Source organism: Mauremys reevesii, linkage group 3 (assembly GCF_016161935.1).
Source record: "Mauremys reevesii isolate NIE-2019 linkage group 3, ASM1616193v1, whole genome shotgun sequence".
In the NCBI taxonomy this organism is placed as follows: domain Eukaryota; kingdom Metazoa; phylum Chordata; order Testudines; family Geoemydidae; genus Mauremys; species Mauremys reevesii.
The window spans coordinates 135,059,400-135,075,069 of NC_052625.1; the positions used below are offsets into that span (position 1 = coordinate 135,059,400).

The following is a 15,670-nucleotide window of genomic DNA, read 5'->3' on the forward strand; positions in this document are numbered from 1 at the left end:
AGTGCACCACTGACCGCTCTGGACAGCATTCTCAACTCGGATGCACTGGCCAGGTAGACAGGAAAAGCCCCGGGAACTTTTGAAATTCATTTCCTGCTTCGACAGCGTGGAGAGCTCATCATCACAGGTGACCACGCACAGCTCATCAGCACAGTTAACAATGCAGTCTCCTGAGAATCGAAAAAGAGCCCCAGCATGGACCGCTCGGGAGGTAATGGATCTGATCGCTATATGGGGAGATGATTCAGTGCTAACAGAACTGCGTTCCAAAAGACGAAATGAAAAAGTATTTGAAAGAATTTCTAAGGCTATGACTGCTAAAGGCCACAGCAGGGACTCCGCAGTGCAGAGTGAAAGTTAAGGAGCTCAGACAAGCCTACCAGAAAACCAAAGAAGCAAACGGAAGGTCCGGTGCAGGTCGAAAAACATGCCGCTTCTATGCTGAGCTGCATGCAATTTTAGGGGGCTGCGCCACAAGTACCCCACCCCTGACTGTGGATTCCGAGGTGGGGGTTGTAATCTCTGCCATGTCTGAGGATTATGCAGACGGGGAAGATGAAGAGGAAGAAGAAGAGGAAGACCTCGCAGAGAGCACACAGCACTCCGTGACCCCCAGCAGCCAGGAGCTTTTTATCACCCTGACGGAATTACCCTGCTCCCAGCCCTCGCAAGCAACTATTGCAGAGAATGACGCCCTGGAAGGGAGCTCTGGTGAGTGTACCTTTGCAAATAGCAAACAGTGTTTTTTAAGCAAGCCTTTTTTAATGATTGATTTGCCCTGAGGACTTGGGATGCATTCGCAGACAGTATAGTTACTTAGAAAAGTTTGTTAACATGTCCGGGATTGAGAGGAAATCCTCCAGGGACATCTCGATGAAGCGCTCCTGTAGGTACTCCAGAAGCCTTTGCAGAAGGTTTCTGGGCAAGGCATCCTTGTTCTGCCCACCGTGGTAGGACACTTTACCATGCCATGCATGTAGCAAGTAATCAGGTATCATTGCGTGGCAAAGCATCGCAGCGTATGGTCCCGGGACTGCTGGCATTCAAGAAGCATCCGCTCTTTATCTTGTTCTGTTATCCTCAGCAAAGTGATATCGTTCAGGATAACCTGGTTAAAAATCAGGAATTTAAGTAAGGGGGGTGGCCATTTTTCTACTGGGTTCGTGGAATGCAGCAGCTTAAAAACACTTTCCTGCACGTAGCGGCGGGGAGGGGAGGGGTGAAATGCCGATGATCTTTTCTGTTTGGTCACCGGCGAGGCGAGCTTCCCAAGCTACCGGACAAGCAGTGGGTGGGGGGGAGGGGGAAGGTTGTTGATTAGCAGGGAGCTAGCGTGGTATTAGCCATGCGTTGGGGGGGGAGGGGTAAATCACTGAGACAGTGGCTTACCATGGCCGCATGCAAGCTGAATCCTGATGCCTGGACCTGTGTCTGTGAGATCTGTAACCCCAGAGATGCAAGCAGTCACTATTAAGATGAAAATGCGACCTTGTAGGGAAATCACATGTGCTATGTAAGGTGAATAGTGCTTTTCACTGTGAAAGAGTATAACCATTGTTCTGTAAAATGTATCTTTCTAAATATTTATCTCCCTCATGCAGCTGCAAATTTTTCAAGCGTCCCTCCTCCATCCCAAAGGCTAGCACAGATAAGGCGGAGGAAAAAGAAGACGCGAGATGAGATGTTCTCAGATATTATGGAAGTTACACGCAATGAAAGAGCTCATCTGAATGAGTGGAAGGACGTGGTTTCAAATTACAGGAAAGAGGCCAGTGAACGTGAGGACAGGAGGGATGAACGTGAGGACAGGAGGGACAACCGAGATGAGAGGTGGCGGCAGGAAGACCGGCAGGAAAATCAGCGGTGGCGGCAGGAAGATCAGCGGTGGCGGGATGCAACTCTGGGGCTGCTGCGTGATCAAACTGACATGCTCCGGCGTCTTGTGGAGCTTCAGGAACGGCAGCAGGATCACAGAGTGCCGCTGCAGCCCCTGTATAACCACCCTCCCCCCTCACCATGTTCCTTAGCCTCCTCACCCAGACGTGTAAGAACGCGTGGGGGGAGGCTCCGTGCACCCGCCCACTCCACCCCCGTGGACAGCCCAACCAGAAGGATGCCGTTACTCTGAATTTTTTTTTAATGGCCTTCTCCATCCCTCCTTTCCTCCTCCCAAAGCACACCCTTACTTCTCTCCCTCTTTTTATAATGAAAAAATAAAGAATTAATGCTTTTTAAATGAGAGTGACTTTATTTGCATAAGTAAGCTGTACTCGAAGGGGGAGGGGGAGTTGCTTACAGGGACTGAGTCAATCAAGGGGGTTGGGTGTTCATCAACAAACACAGCAGTCACACTGTACCCTGGCCATTGATGAAGCTCGTTTTCAAAGCTTCTCTGTTGCGCACCTTCCTGGTGTGCTCTTCTAATCTCCCTGGTGTCTGGCTGCGTAATCAGCGGCCAGGTGATTTGCCTCAGCCTCCCACCCCGCCATAAAGGTCTCCCTTACTCTCACAGAGATTGTGGAGAATACAGCAAGCAGCAATAACATAGGGGACATTGGTTTGGCTGAGGTCTGAGCGAGTCAGTAATGTGCGCCAGCGAGCCTTTAAACGGCCAAATGCACATTCCACCACCATTCTGCACTTGCTCAGCCTGTAATTGAACAGATCCTGACCACTGTCCAGGCTGCCTGTGTATGGCTTCATGAGCCATGGCATCAAGGGTAGGCTGGGTCCCCAGGATAACGACAGGCATTTCAACATCCCCAACTGTTATTTTCTGGTCTGGGAAGTAAGTCCCTTGCTGCAGCCGTTTAAACAGAGTAGTGCTTCTGAATACGCGAGCATCATGAACCCTCCTGGCCATCCCACGTGGATGTTTGTGAAACGTCCTTGTGATCCACCAGTGCTTGCAGCACCATTGAAAAGTACCCCTTCCGGTTTACGTGCTGGGTGCCCTGGTGCTGCGGTGCCAATAAAGGGATAAGGGTTCCATCTATCGACCCAAAACACTTAGGTAATCCAAATGCAGCAAAGCCATCCACAAAGGCCTGCACGTTTCCCAGAGTCACAACCTTCGTAGCAGCAGCTTAGTGATTGCTTTGGCTACTTGCATCACAGCAGCCCCACAGTAGATTTTCCAACTCCAAATTGATTCCCGACTGACCGGTAGCTGTCTGGTGTTGCAAGCTTCCACAGGGCTATCGCCACTCGCTTCTCTACTGTGAGGGCTGCTCTCATCTTGGTATTATGGCGTTTCAGGGCAGGGGCAAGCAAGTCACAAAGTTCCATGAAAGTGCCCTTACGCATGCGAAAGTTTCGCAGCCACTGGGAATCGTCCCACACCTGCAACACAATGCGGTCCCACCCGTCAGTGCTTGTTTCCGGGCCCAAAATCGGCGTTCAATGGATAGAATCTGCCCCATTACCATCAGGATCTCCAAAGCGCCGGGGCCGCGGTTTGAGATAATTCTGTGTCCACGTCCTCATCACTGTCATCGCCGCGCTGCCGTATCCGCCTCTTACTCGCCTCGGTTCAAGGTCCTGGTTCAGCATATACTGCACGAGTGCGCGAGGTGTTTAAAACATCCACGATTGCGGTATGGAGCTGAGCAGGGTCCATGCTTGATGTGCTATGGCGTCTGCAAGGTTCACCAAGCAAAAAGGGCGCGAAACGGATGTCTGCCGCTGTCAGGGAGGGAGGGGTGAGGCTGTACCCAGAACCACCCGCGAAAATGATTTTTGCCCCATCAGGCACTGGGATCTCAACCCGGAAATGCCAAGGGGCGGGGGAGGCTGCGGGAACTATGGGATAGCTACGGAGTAGCTACCCACAGTGCAATGCTCCAGAAATCGACGCTAGCCTCGGACCGTGGACGCACACCACCGATTTAATGTGTTTAGTGTGGCCACGCACACTCGATTTTATAAAATCTGTTTTACAAAACCGGTTTATGCAAATTCGGAATAGTCCCGTAGTGTAGACGTACCCTCAGATGACCAATTGGCATGAAGGCATATCTGTCTAACCCTAAAATCATCTGGACTGTGAAATTAAACATTGCTGTAACTTGCTTAGCTTCAAATGAGGCATGTTCTCTCAGTCTAACATGTCTCCTCCTTATTCTACTTAGTCTTACCCCAGTTCTATACACTATATTCCAACCTTATTAAAATGAGGAAATTGATATCAACTTTGTTGAAATATTCCCAACACAAAAACTGATTGTCAAATCAGCATTTTTCCAATGGAGAAAACATTCCATCAGAAAATTTTCAATCAGCTGTACTCAGAAGAGTGATCCCAAATCCCCTGCATTGATTAGATCATATATGCTGAAAACAGTCATGTGATAGACCAAGTGGAAGTCAAACTAGTATCTGACCTTGTTCCCACCTTGTCAACTAAACAATGAAATTTAAAAAACCAGAGCACTAAAAGAAAAGATCACCAAGACTTTTGCTTGGAGGAAGTATTATCCATAAGCGAATAAATTAAGAAACCAAGTTTTGCTTCCCACAAAAGACATGGCATTTTTTTGCATGGAAACTGTGGAAGATCCACGAGTCAGGCTTCTGTAGCAGCTGAGTAATTCTGGTTTATAATGGGCCAAGCTTTGCTTACCCTGTTTGTTTTCAGGACCTTTTACAGTCTGTTCCTACTACTCTGAAGAGTCACAGTATAAAAGCCATGTTTCCTAAATTACCATTAGAATAGTGCATCAATGCCAAGCAATAATGCATCCTGCTTGCTTTGAAACAGACATCTCTATGCGAGCAATCTATTCTTTTGGACGCTTTTGTGCTAGATTTTGTGCAAAATCTGTTTGGGTTTTGGCATTTCTTGACTAGCTCTAATGCTAGGGGTCAACAATGGTACCTGGAATACAGGCAAGCAGCAGACATTCCCCTATATCCATGTCTCCATCTCCCTCCTCCTCCCCCCAACCCCCAGATACACTAGTCTTACACTTTCAGATTCATGTAAAAATCTTTCTATCTTAGGTACTTACATGCCCCCACCCCCATTATCAAGGGGTTTGAGCACCTGACAATTTAATGTCTTTAGCCTCACAGCATATTCTTTTAGCCCATTTTACACACAGGGAACGGAGGCTCAAAGGTCCAAGGTGCCCAAGGTCACCCAGGAAGTCCAGATGGAACACAAAATTGAACCCTGCTCTTCCAAGTTCCAGGCTAGTGTCCGAATCCCTGGACCATCATTATTTTCTAAGCATAAGATTTCAGTCTTAGCCTAAGAGAAGTTACTCTTCCCAGAGGTAAGAGTATATAGCTCATTCAAAAATATATAATTATAGCAGACAAATTGTGTCAACCCCTGGAAATCTTGAATTTCATGAAGATCACATGTGCTATAGTTCAAATATAGTTCACCTTTTTTTATTATTACCTACTACCTGTTTTCCACCATGCAAAAGTGTCTTGGCACTTCTTGGAAGACATTAAAAAAGCAGTAGTCCCTACCCCAAAGACCATACAACCTAAAATTGTAGCCATAACATAAGTGAGGGAAAGAAACTTTAGGGAGGGAGTGGATGAGGATGGATGAGAGTTAAGCACCACAATTTTGCAGGTATTTAGTTTATTCATGTGACTATTTTGATCATTCCGTAAAATATTTTACATATAATTTAAATAAACATAGAATTCTAAAATAGTGAATGTTATTGATTCACTCATTGTAGGCATTGAGACTAAAGTAAGCATTCAAGAGGGAATTCAGTGAGAAGGTGGTTTGACAGACCAGAGTAGGGATCATGGTGACTGTTGCATCTCTGACCCCTTCTCTGGTCTGAGTGCTCCCCCTCAGCATGAGGCCTTGTGCCTTCACTTCCTCAGGAAGAAATTCTGTGATTCTTCACCATTTAGACCAGGTCCTGGCCTATATCACCCTGTGAGTCCACCATGCTTACTCCAGCAGGTCAACTGAGATTGGGTACCTGTGGTTCTTCCCTTTGAGAGCTTGTGCCAGTGGAGTATACAGTGACCAAACAGCCTTCTTAAGTCAAAGCATTGTTTAAGATTAAACATTAGGAACACAGTGTAACACAAGAGAAAGAATTCTAATACAACAAAAGGTCTATGCACCTATCCATCTCACCTAAAGTCCTAAGTATGCCTATGTAATCCTTCTACCATATGATGTCGGCAGCAAAAAGGGCCAAATTCAATTTTACTTAAACACTAGCTTAAGTCTTCAGTCAAAAAGCTCAGAAACAATATATACCACCTGGGCACTCTTGCTGGTCAATCAAGCCTTTGTTCTCACCTCTGAAGCTTTTTTAGTCCTGCTAGTCCAAAACCAGTTTGGTGGCCTCTGCAGGTAATTACCTTGATGCTCTGGCTCCAAATAGGTCTTGCATTATCTCAAATGTTGGTGGATAAGTGGATAATTGGTACTAGCACCCACACTTCCTGGGTGTATTTCCTGGCAATCCTGTGATTGAATTAACTCAATATATGGACTCAAGTACATATTCCAGTAACCAGGTGAATATTCATAAATTACCTTTTATTTGATTAAATTGGTTGTAAAAACCAGGCATCTTTAAGTCTAGTGTTTTTGGAAATGATATAAAGACTGGAATGCCTAAGGAAACTGCTTTTCTGGCTTCTTGTTAGCCAGTGTGGTGAAACAGAAGTTAAGATATACCAAACCAGCAACAAAAGTTATGAGTGAAGATCCAGTTTTGGGGTGTGTCTGCCCTATTTCTCAGCAGTTTGTCCTGAATTTGGTATTCTCCGTTTTGACCCACCAAGGTATGGTTACACCCAGTTCTACTGATTCTGAGTGGGTGGGCAATATGTACCCCTTAGGTATTACAAGTGATTGGCACTATCATGCTAACCACAAAAACTGGATAGATAGGATCAGGCCAGCTGAGTGATTCTCAAAGATTTTGGAAAGGAAAAGTGGCTTTTCAAGCCACTGCAACCTTTGGAAAATAACTAAAAGAAGGGAACTCGGATCTGTTATGGAGTGGAGTGCTTCTAGAGACAAAAAGGGCTCAGCACCTGCTGAGGGAGTTGATGACATAATTCACCTGATTTGTAACAAAACCAGCAAGTTACACCCAGATTGGCTTCAGTTCTGCTTTGGGTTCCTCCAAAACCAAAATGTAAACAAACTCCATGTGCAGACACCCAAGCGTGCACCCTAGAGGGAACTATCCACAGACCACCTGAATGGAGCTTGTGGACCACTGGTGGTCCACGGACCACAGTTTGAGAACCTCTGCCTTACATGACATTATTTTGGTGAACTCAGGGGACCCTGTAACCTGTACATTATTTTGCCCTCTGGCATCAAGAGGTCCTCGGGTCACAGTGTAGGTCTGATTCCTGTTACTGATGGACAGGTACCCCATATGTGCATGTGGGACATGTATATTCCATAGAGCTAATTTACAGGTATTTTATTAGCAGGACTGCAAGAAACCTACAGCTTTACATTAGCTTAAGAAGTCAGCATAAGGTTTTGAGACCTATGAGCCTTAACAAAAGTGAGTTGCCCAATGGTGACCCTGAGTTATTGCTTAGAGGATTTTGGTGAAAGCTTGTATAAAATGATACCAGGTAATTGCAGGAAATTAAACTTACACCAGGTTTGGATATTTTAGGATAGGAACATCAGCAAATGTATAACCAGTTCATTGCCAAGGCAACAAATTGACAGATATGACGATAAATTGAGATTATGAATATACTGAGATATACAATAAGGACACTCCAAAATTGTTAGAGTGAGGAAGTCATTTATGGACAAGAAAGGCTGAGAATTTATCTGAATATTCATGTATCAGAGGGGTAGCTGTGTTAGTCTGGATCTGTAAAAGCAGCAAAGAATCCTGTGGCACCTTATAGACTAACAGACGTATTGGAACATGAACTTTCGTGGGTGAATACCCACTTCGTCAGATGCATATAGTGGAAATTTCCAGAGGCAGGTATAAATATGCAGGCAAGAATCAGGCTAGAGATAATGAGGTTAGTTCAATCAGGGAGGATGAGGCCCTTTTCTAGCAGTTGAGGTGTGAACACCAAGGGAGGAGAAACTGCTTTTGTAGTTGGCTAGCCATTCACAGTCTTTGTTTAATCCTGAGCTGATGGTGTCAAATTTACAGATGAACTGAAGCTCAGCAGTTTCTCTTTGAAGTCTGGACCTGAAGTTTTTTTTGCTGCAGGATGGCTACCTTTAAATCTGCTATTGTGTGTCCAGGGAGGTTGAAGTGTTCTCCTACAGGTTTTTGTATATTGCCATTCCTAATATCTGATTTGTGTCCATTTATTCTTTTCCGTAGGGACTGTCCAGTTTGGCCGATGTACATAGCAGAGGGGCATTGCTGGCATATGATGGCGTATATTACATTGGTGGACGTGCAGGTGAATGAACCGGTGATGGTGTGGCTGACATGGTTAGGTCCTGTGATGGTGTCGCTGGTGTAGATTGGCTCCATTGTTGATCATGTCCTCAGTGAGACTAAGGATAGAATGGCCTTGGAGTCTGATCTATCCCTCCAGATGTGATCTTTCCAGAACTAAACTGAAGCATATTGGCAAAGGGATTCACAGAGTTTAATGCCAGATGGGACTATTAGCTCATCTAATCTGACCTTCTGTTTCTTACAGACCATTAAATTTCACCCTATTACCTCTGTATTGAGCCCAAAATTTGTGTTTTTCTAAAGCAATAAGTCACCAGAACCAGATGGCATTCACCCAAGAGTTCTGAAGGAATTCAAATGTGAAATTGCAGAACGACTAATTGTTATCTATCAGAGGGGTAGCCGTGTTAGTCTGGATCTGTAAAAGCAGCAAAGAATCCTGTGGCACCTTATAGAGTAACAGACATTTTAGAGCATTACTGTTATCTGTAACCTATCATTTAAATCAGCTTCTGTACCAGATGACTGGAGGATAGCTAATGTAACACCAATTTTAAAAAAGGGCTCCAGAGGTGACCCTGGCAATTACAGGCCTGTAAGCCTGATTTCAGTACCAGGCAAATGTTTATCCCTAGTAGATGTTGTTTAATGTCCTACTTAGTTACTAATGAACTGGAAAATACTTCATCATTTTCATTTTATATAAGTACATCATCCCACTTCTTTTCAAATACAGAACATAAATATTTATTGAATGGTGCTGCTTTTTCTGCCTCATTAACAATTTTACCATCTCCATCTAGTAGCAGGGGTGCTGGAACTCGGGGTGCTGAGGGAGCAGCAGCACCCGCTGGCTTGAAATGGTTACCATTATAATACAGGGTTTTTATAGTTTTGTTCAAAGGCTTTCAGCATTCCCACTTTAAAAATTGTTCCAGCGCCACTGTCTAGTAGTGGGCCTACACCATTGCTGGGATTTCTTTTGTTCATAATATATATTTTAAAAACTCTGTCTTACTGTTCCCAGTCCTACCAGCCATGAATATTTCCTTGATGTCTTTAGCTTCCCTTATCAATTTTTGCACTTCATAATTTCTAATTTATATCAATTGCTATTGTGACGGACTTAGGCTGGAAGGATATAAGAGGATAGTGGAAGGCAGGTATATCAGCCTCAGAATGAGCAAGTCCCTAGTTCCCTGGATAGCCAAACAAGGGCTACTCCAGGCCAATCAAGACACCTGACGCCAATTTAGTCAGTTAAGGCTATTAGGCTAATGGAGACAGCTGGAACCAATTAAGGTCCCACTTATACTGCTTTAAAAGCTCTCCTTTCCAGTTCTCTCAAGAGGAGCCCAGGTGAAAGGAGCTGGAGGAGAGGAAGCGTTACTGAACCCTGAGGTAAGGGTGAAGCTTGGAAAAGAGGAGCACGGGGAAGTGGCCCAGGGAATCAGAGCAGCGTCAGTGGAGGAGGGAAGTCGCTAACAGCTGCTATTATTAGGGTCCCTGGGCTGGAACCCGGAGTAGAGGGGGTTCTCCCTTTTCCCTCTGCATGAGCTACAGAGATCCCTTTGAAAGGGGAAACAGACTTTAGTCCAGGCAGGAGACCGAACTGTGCCTACGGAGCTCTAAGGAACAACAGAGACTGTGGGTATTCCACCTTCCCACCTCCCATACCGGCCTATGATGAAAATAGGTCAATAAGCTGTAACCTTTGCCACCATACTGGGAAAGGGCGGTCATATTGAAGGTCTTAGTGAGCTTCTGAGGCCACTGTATCTGCCAGGAAGCACGGGACCCACCAATATAGGCATGGCACTTTGTCACACTATCTATTTCTCCCTTTTTCCAATTTGTTATCGATTACTTCTTTATTTATAAATGCTGCTTTCACTTTGTCACTGGACCAGTATGGGTTTTTAGCCAAAGTTGTCCTCTTTCTTCACTGTGGAATCACAACTTTCAAAGGAGGTGGGGTGGGGATGGGGAAGCTTTCACTGCTCTCCACAATTATTCTGTAGATAAAGAAAGAAAATAGTTCAGAATTTCCAGTGACATGAATCTGGCACCTTTCATAAGCCATTGAAATTCACTTAATAAAGTAACTGTAGCACAAAAGCTACATAAGTTTAGTACTAATTCTCCCCAAACCCTTGTAGCTCTGTCAGATCTCACCACTTTTGCTGGCATATTATTAAGAAATTATTATTTTCTAGGGATGAATTTATACCTATTAGATATATATATATTTTACTATCTATCTGCCGGAAAGGAAGGTTGCCCAGGTTCTTATTCTCTCTAATGACTGGAATTCTGAAAATATATCAACTATATAATCATCTTCTCAACCCAATATAGCCTGTTCATTTAATTGACAGCAGTATTCAAAAACATGTCATTCCGATGCACCTGCTGACCTGTTTCTCTGAATTTTGTTTCGATAAGCAGAATCAACACAATGTTAAGCCACATGATGCTTTGTGAAAGAGTTGAATATGCAATTTACACAAAACTAGTCCCAATTAGAACAAACTAGATCTTATATATGTTGCCATATCCATAATTTTTAATTTTCATGGGTTTTTAAATAAGAAATTGTAACATTATTAGATGATAAGAGCAAGCTGGTCTCATATACAGAAGCAGGATGTTGCTGGTTACTTTTATTACCACAATTTCCTTTTCAGTTTTCCATTTGAACAGACATCTAAGATCTACATATAACTGGAAATGTTGGGAGATGCTTCTTTCACCCTCAGTCATTAGAGGTTCATAGGGGAAAAACAGGTGAGGGGAGGAGGAGGGTTCTTTCAAATACTCCTGTGAACATATCTTCATTTCCTCTCATCAATTATCAATTCTTACTCTTGTGGGGCAATGGTGCCTTTAAGCTTCTTTTCCAGGTGACTGGCTGTCATTTAGCTGACAGATGCTCACCTCTCCATTTGAAGAGTCTCCACATCTGTTGTTTCCACCTCTTGTGTCTCATCTTGTATGCTGTAAGTTGTTTGGGACAGGGACCATCTTCTCCTTGGTATATTTTTGTACCGTGTCTACCACAACAGGCTGGGGCCTCTAGATGCTACTACAATTAAAGACTAATAATGCCCTGCGTGTTTAGGAATCTAGAGATCTGCAGCATCAAAGAGTCTACCCCAGGACAGGATGTGAAATTCACTATTCCTCAGCCACTGGAGAAGTGATATTTCCCCCCTTAGTATCAAACACAGCCTCCATGGCAGCACAACCCAGAAGACCCATGGTATTTCTTTGGGTCAGATGCCATGAAGGTTACATTCAACTGCACAAGACCCTGATCTTGTCTTCTGTGGTCAAGGTTTTCATTAGGCATTTTTCTGCTTTAGATGAAGGGCTGGAGACTCTTGCTTTTTTAAATTTATTTGTTACATATTGGACCATATATTATTTTTAAACAGTTAGACTTCTGTGGAAGCTTGGAACATTGTGCTTCTATGGTCATACATGGGTTTTCATGCCACAAATACTGACCATACCCTTTGATAAATTGGTCTTATTACTAGGACCTTTCACAGAATAACATATATTTGATATGGAGAGAAAGAACACAGTAACTCTTAGATAGACAGACAATTTGTTCCATTGAGAGATTCATAGATTCCAAGGCCAGAAGGGGCCACTGGGATCTAGTCTGACCACAGGCCACAGAATTACTCAAAACAATTCCTTTTGAACTAGAGCATATCTTTTTTTAAAAATCAAATCTAGATTTAAAAATTGCCAGTGATGGAGAATCCCCCATGACCCCTCGGTAAGTTGTTCCAATGGTGAATTACCCTCATAGTTAAACATTTATGCTTTGTTTCTAGTCTGAACTTGCCTATCTTCCGTTCCAGCCATTGACTCTTGCTATACCTTTCTCTGTTGGTTGAAGAGCCCATTATCAAATATTTGTTCCCATGTAAGTACTTATAGTCTGTGATCAAGTCATCCCTGGTTAAGGTAAATAGACTGAACTGCTTGAGTCTATCACTCTGGCATATTTTTCAATCCTTTCATCATTCTCGTGGCTCTTCTCTGAACTGTCTCCAATTTATCAACATCCTTCCTGAATTGTGGACACCCGAACCGGACAAAGTATCCCAGCAGTGGTTGCACCAGCGCCAAAACCAGAGGGAAACTAACCTTTCTGTTCCTACTGAGATTCCTCTATTTATGCATCCAAGGATCGCATTATCTCTTTTGGCCACAGCATCACACTGGAAACTTATGTTCAGTTGATTATCCACCACAACCCCCAAATCTTTTTCAGAGTCACTGCTTCCTAGGATAGAAACTACCACCCTGTGAGTATGCCCTACATTCTTTGTTTCTAGATGCACACATTTACATTTAGACTTATTAAAATACATATTATTTGCTTGCTCCCAGCGTACCAAGAAATCCAGATCGTTCTTTCACAGTGACCCGTGCTCATCTTTATTTACATCTACCACTATTTTAAAGACTTTTAGTAAAACACCTTGCAAAATTCCTCTCATCCACTAACTCAGAGCAAGTAACTTTTTATTTTAAGGGACAATTAAATATTTCCCCACCAGTCATCCTCTTCAAGATGGTAAAGGATGAGTCAGGAGATTCTGAATCCAAGCTGGTAAATTTTCATGACACTTCTGTAAGGCTGCAATTCTGCTTATCACAGTAGAATATTTAAAGAAAAAACAGAGTAAGCAGGATTACAATTGAAACAATTTCTGCTGACAAAACTGCAAAGGACTATGTGAGAAGTATCCACTTTATAAGATTATCCCCTCACTTCCTAGAGGGAAGGGGTTTATGGAAGCAGCATAAGAAGCCTGATATTGGGAAGAAAGAAGAACACCTTGTCATTCGGTTGATTGGTAGCACTGTCATCTCAGGAGAAAGGTACCATCTATGTGCAGCCCTTTTAGCTGCAGGGATGTCTTCCATAATATAGGTTGTAAAAGCGGTCGTGGTAAACAAAGAATAATCCCAGAGAAATCCTTCCCCCAATAAGAATAAAAAAAATGTAAATTGATAAATAAAACAAACTGTAACAAAAAAGCTGACATTCCACCTCTAACTCATGCAGTGAGTATAAAAAGAACACATAATGATGCAATTTCAAATAGATAAAGCTATTAGCTCTTTTAACACTAGGAAAAGAAAGAGTGCAGTCTCTTCTTCATCAGCTCTTGAGTAAAGATACATTTAAACCCCAGAAAAAGCTGCTTGAACCTTTTGCAACCAATGCAATCCATTTTCTCAGCCTCTGCAGCAGCGGGCACACTGCAAGGCCTATTCATCTGTCAATGCTTAGGCAATCTATGCAGATAACTCAATACAACACCATTTTATTTTGCATAAATCAAGTGATGAGGCTCAAGATCAGAGAGTGAGTCCAGGTAGGTACTCAGGTAGCTCAAAAACATTTCTACAGGTTTGTTTGTTTGTTTGTTTTTTTGTAAAAGTGTCTTTTTTAATTATGCTAAAATAATATTTCACAATCTGCATAGAGTCTAATGGGCAGAGGCATTATACCATCCGTGTTTTAAATAAAGCCAGATTGTAATAATAATATAATAATAAAATATAACAGTAATAATGAGCTAGGATCCTTGACGGATCCCAGGAACAATACCAGGAAAGTGATAGAAGCCAAAGAAACAGACATGGCACAAGAGAGTGACTCAGCACAGCGGACCACTAGACCGAATGAATGATCCTAAAAGGAGCCCTTTTTTAGCAAAGGAGTCATGTCATTTTGATTTTTGCTTTCAATCATCTATGCTCTTTTACCTTCCTAAATTCGTATTAACATTACTTTCAGGATTTCTTGACTCATTTTTGCCTCTGTGTGTTTTATGATTTTATTTCCTCCATATCCACTTTTGCATGTCCTTTACTTGCCCTCCTCTAACTTACACTAATTTCTCCAGAGATATCACTGGAATTACCAGCGATGGTGCTGGCGCACAGTATTTCTTCTTTAAAAGGCTGCCTTGATGTTTCTTTAAAAGCCTGTGTGTCTTTGACAAAAGATATGACTCACCAGCAAAATGTCTAAGTGACATAAAGATGAAAGATCCGCTTCCAAAGACTGAGTTATAGGCTTCATTTCACAAAATTTGCAGAGCTTTAGTGTTACGAGTACACAGTAACATTTTACTCGTTGGAGGAAAAAAGAGCTTTATTGATGATTATTCCCAGGCTGAGTTAAAATAATATCTTTCTGGAAACTGCAAAAACAACAAATAACTCCACAGTATATGTGCACCCACCAAGTCCATTAAAATATCATTATCAAGCACATTGTAAGCATGCAGTGTCTGATGGCAACAACAACAACAAAAAATAAAAATAATAATTCTTACAGACTCTACTACTGAGCATGATTTGAATCTTCAGTCTTGCACCTGAACCAAAACATTTGTCATAGCTGGTTGCAGCATGTTATATGAGTAAAGTGCTCCATCTGCTGGATAAATCAGCTACTATTCCAGATGACTCAGGGTAAGACATTTACATAATTACCATCCGTGGTGCATTGCTAAATGTTATCTGGATTTGTAACTGCCAGTGTTTGGAGGGGGTCTTGCACGCTTGGTTTGAATACCCAGCCAAAAAGATTAAAGTGGTTAGCTTTTCAGGTGTAAAGGTGATGGACCAGATATGAAGGAATGTTTCCCAATTAGCAAACAGGAAATGTCGGGAGCTTCAACCATCCCCACTCTGAGATATTTTCTCATAGGTTTCACACACAGTTTAAAACATGATGTTATTTACAATGGTTGCAATAAAAATGCGTACTTGCAGTATATTATTCAGCCACTAGATATTAGTGCTCTGCGTAGAGATCCAGGCAAGGTGTTGTCACCGGTAACTAACAAAAACAAAACTGCAACTCAAGCTCTGTAGACTTGTTTGTGCCTATAGCTGTAGTTCTTTTCTAAAATAACAGCCTCCTTTTTTAAGGTCTCTGATTCCATACATAATGCATTGAGGATATACTGGACACATGAGAGAAAGGGATGCATGTGCATTTCAAGGTACATTATATGCAATGGCTTTATTATGGTTTGCCTTCTGATTTCTAAGTTCTTGTGCTTGGCAATACTTCCATCTTTCAAACAGGAACTGACATTTCAGACTGTGCTACACTGTGTCTCTTCGACTGTCCCTGCCTACCCCTCACATGGACTGAGTTAGTCACACAAGTCTTCCTGATAAGCAAACTGAGTTTATTTCACTTTGGTATGCACACTGCC

The 15,670-nt window shown here is 42.8% G+C and overlaps 1 long non-coding RNA gene across 1 annotated transcript in view; it reads right to left on the reverse strand.

Moving 5' to 3' along the window:
• Window positions 1-10,286: 10,286 nt before the first annotated feature.
• LOC120402123 overlaps window positions 10,287-15,670 on the reverse strand; it is a 35,517-nt gene continuing 30,133 nt past the window's right edge. The window contains exon 5 of the long non-coding RNA XR_005596994.1: window positions 10,287-10,417. This is a non-coding gene — a long non-coding RNA (uncharacterized LOC120402123). The remainder of the gene's footprint in view (window positions 10,418-15,670) is intronic.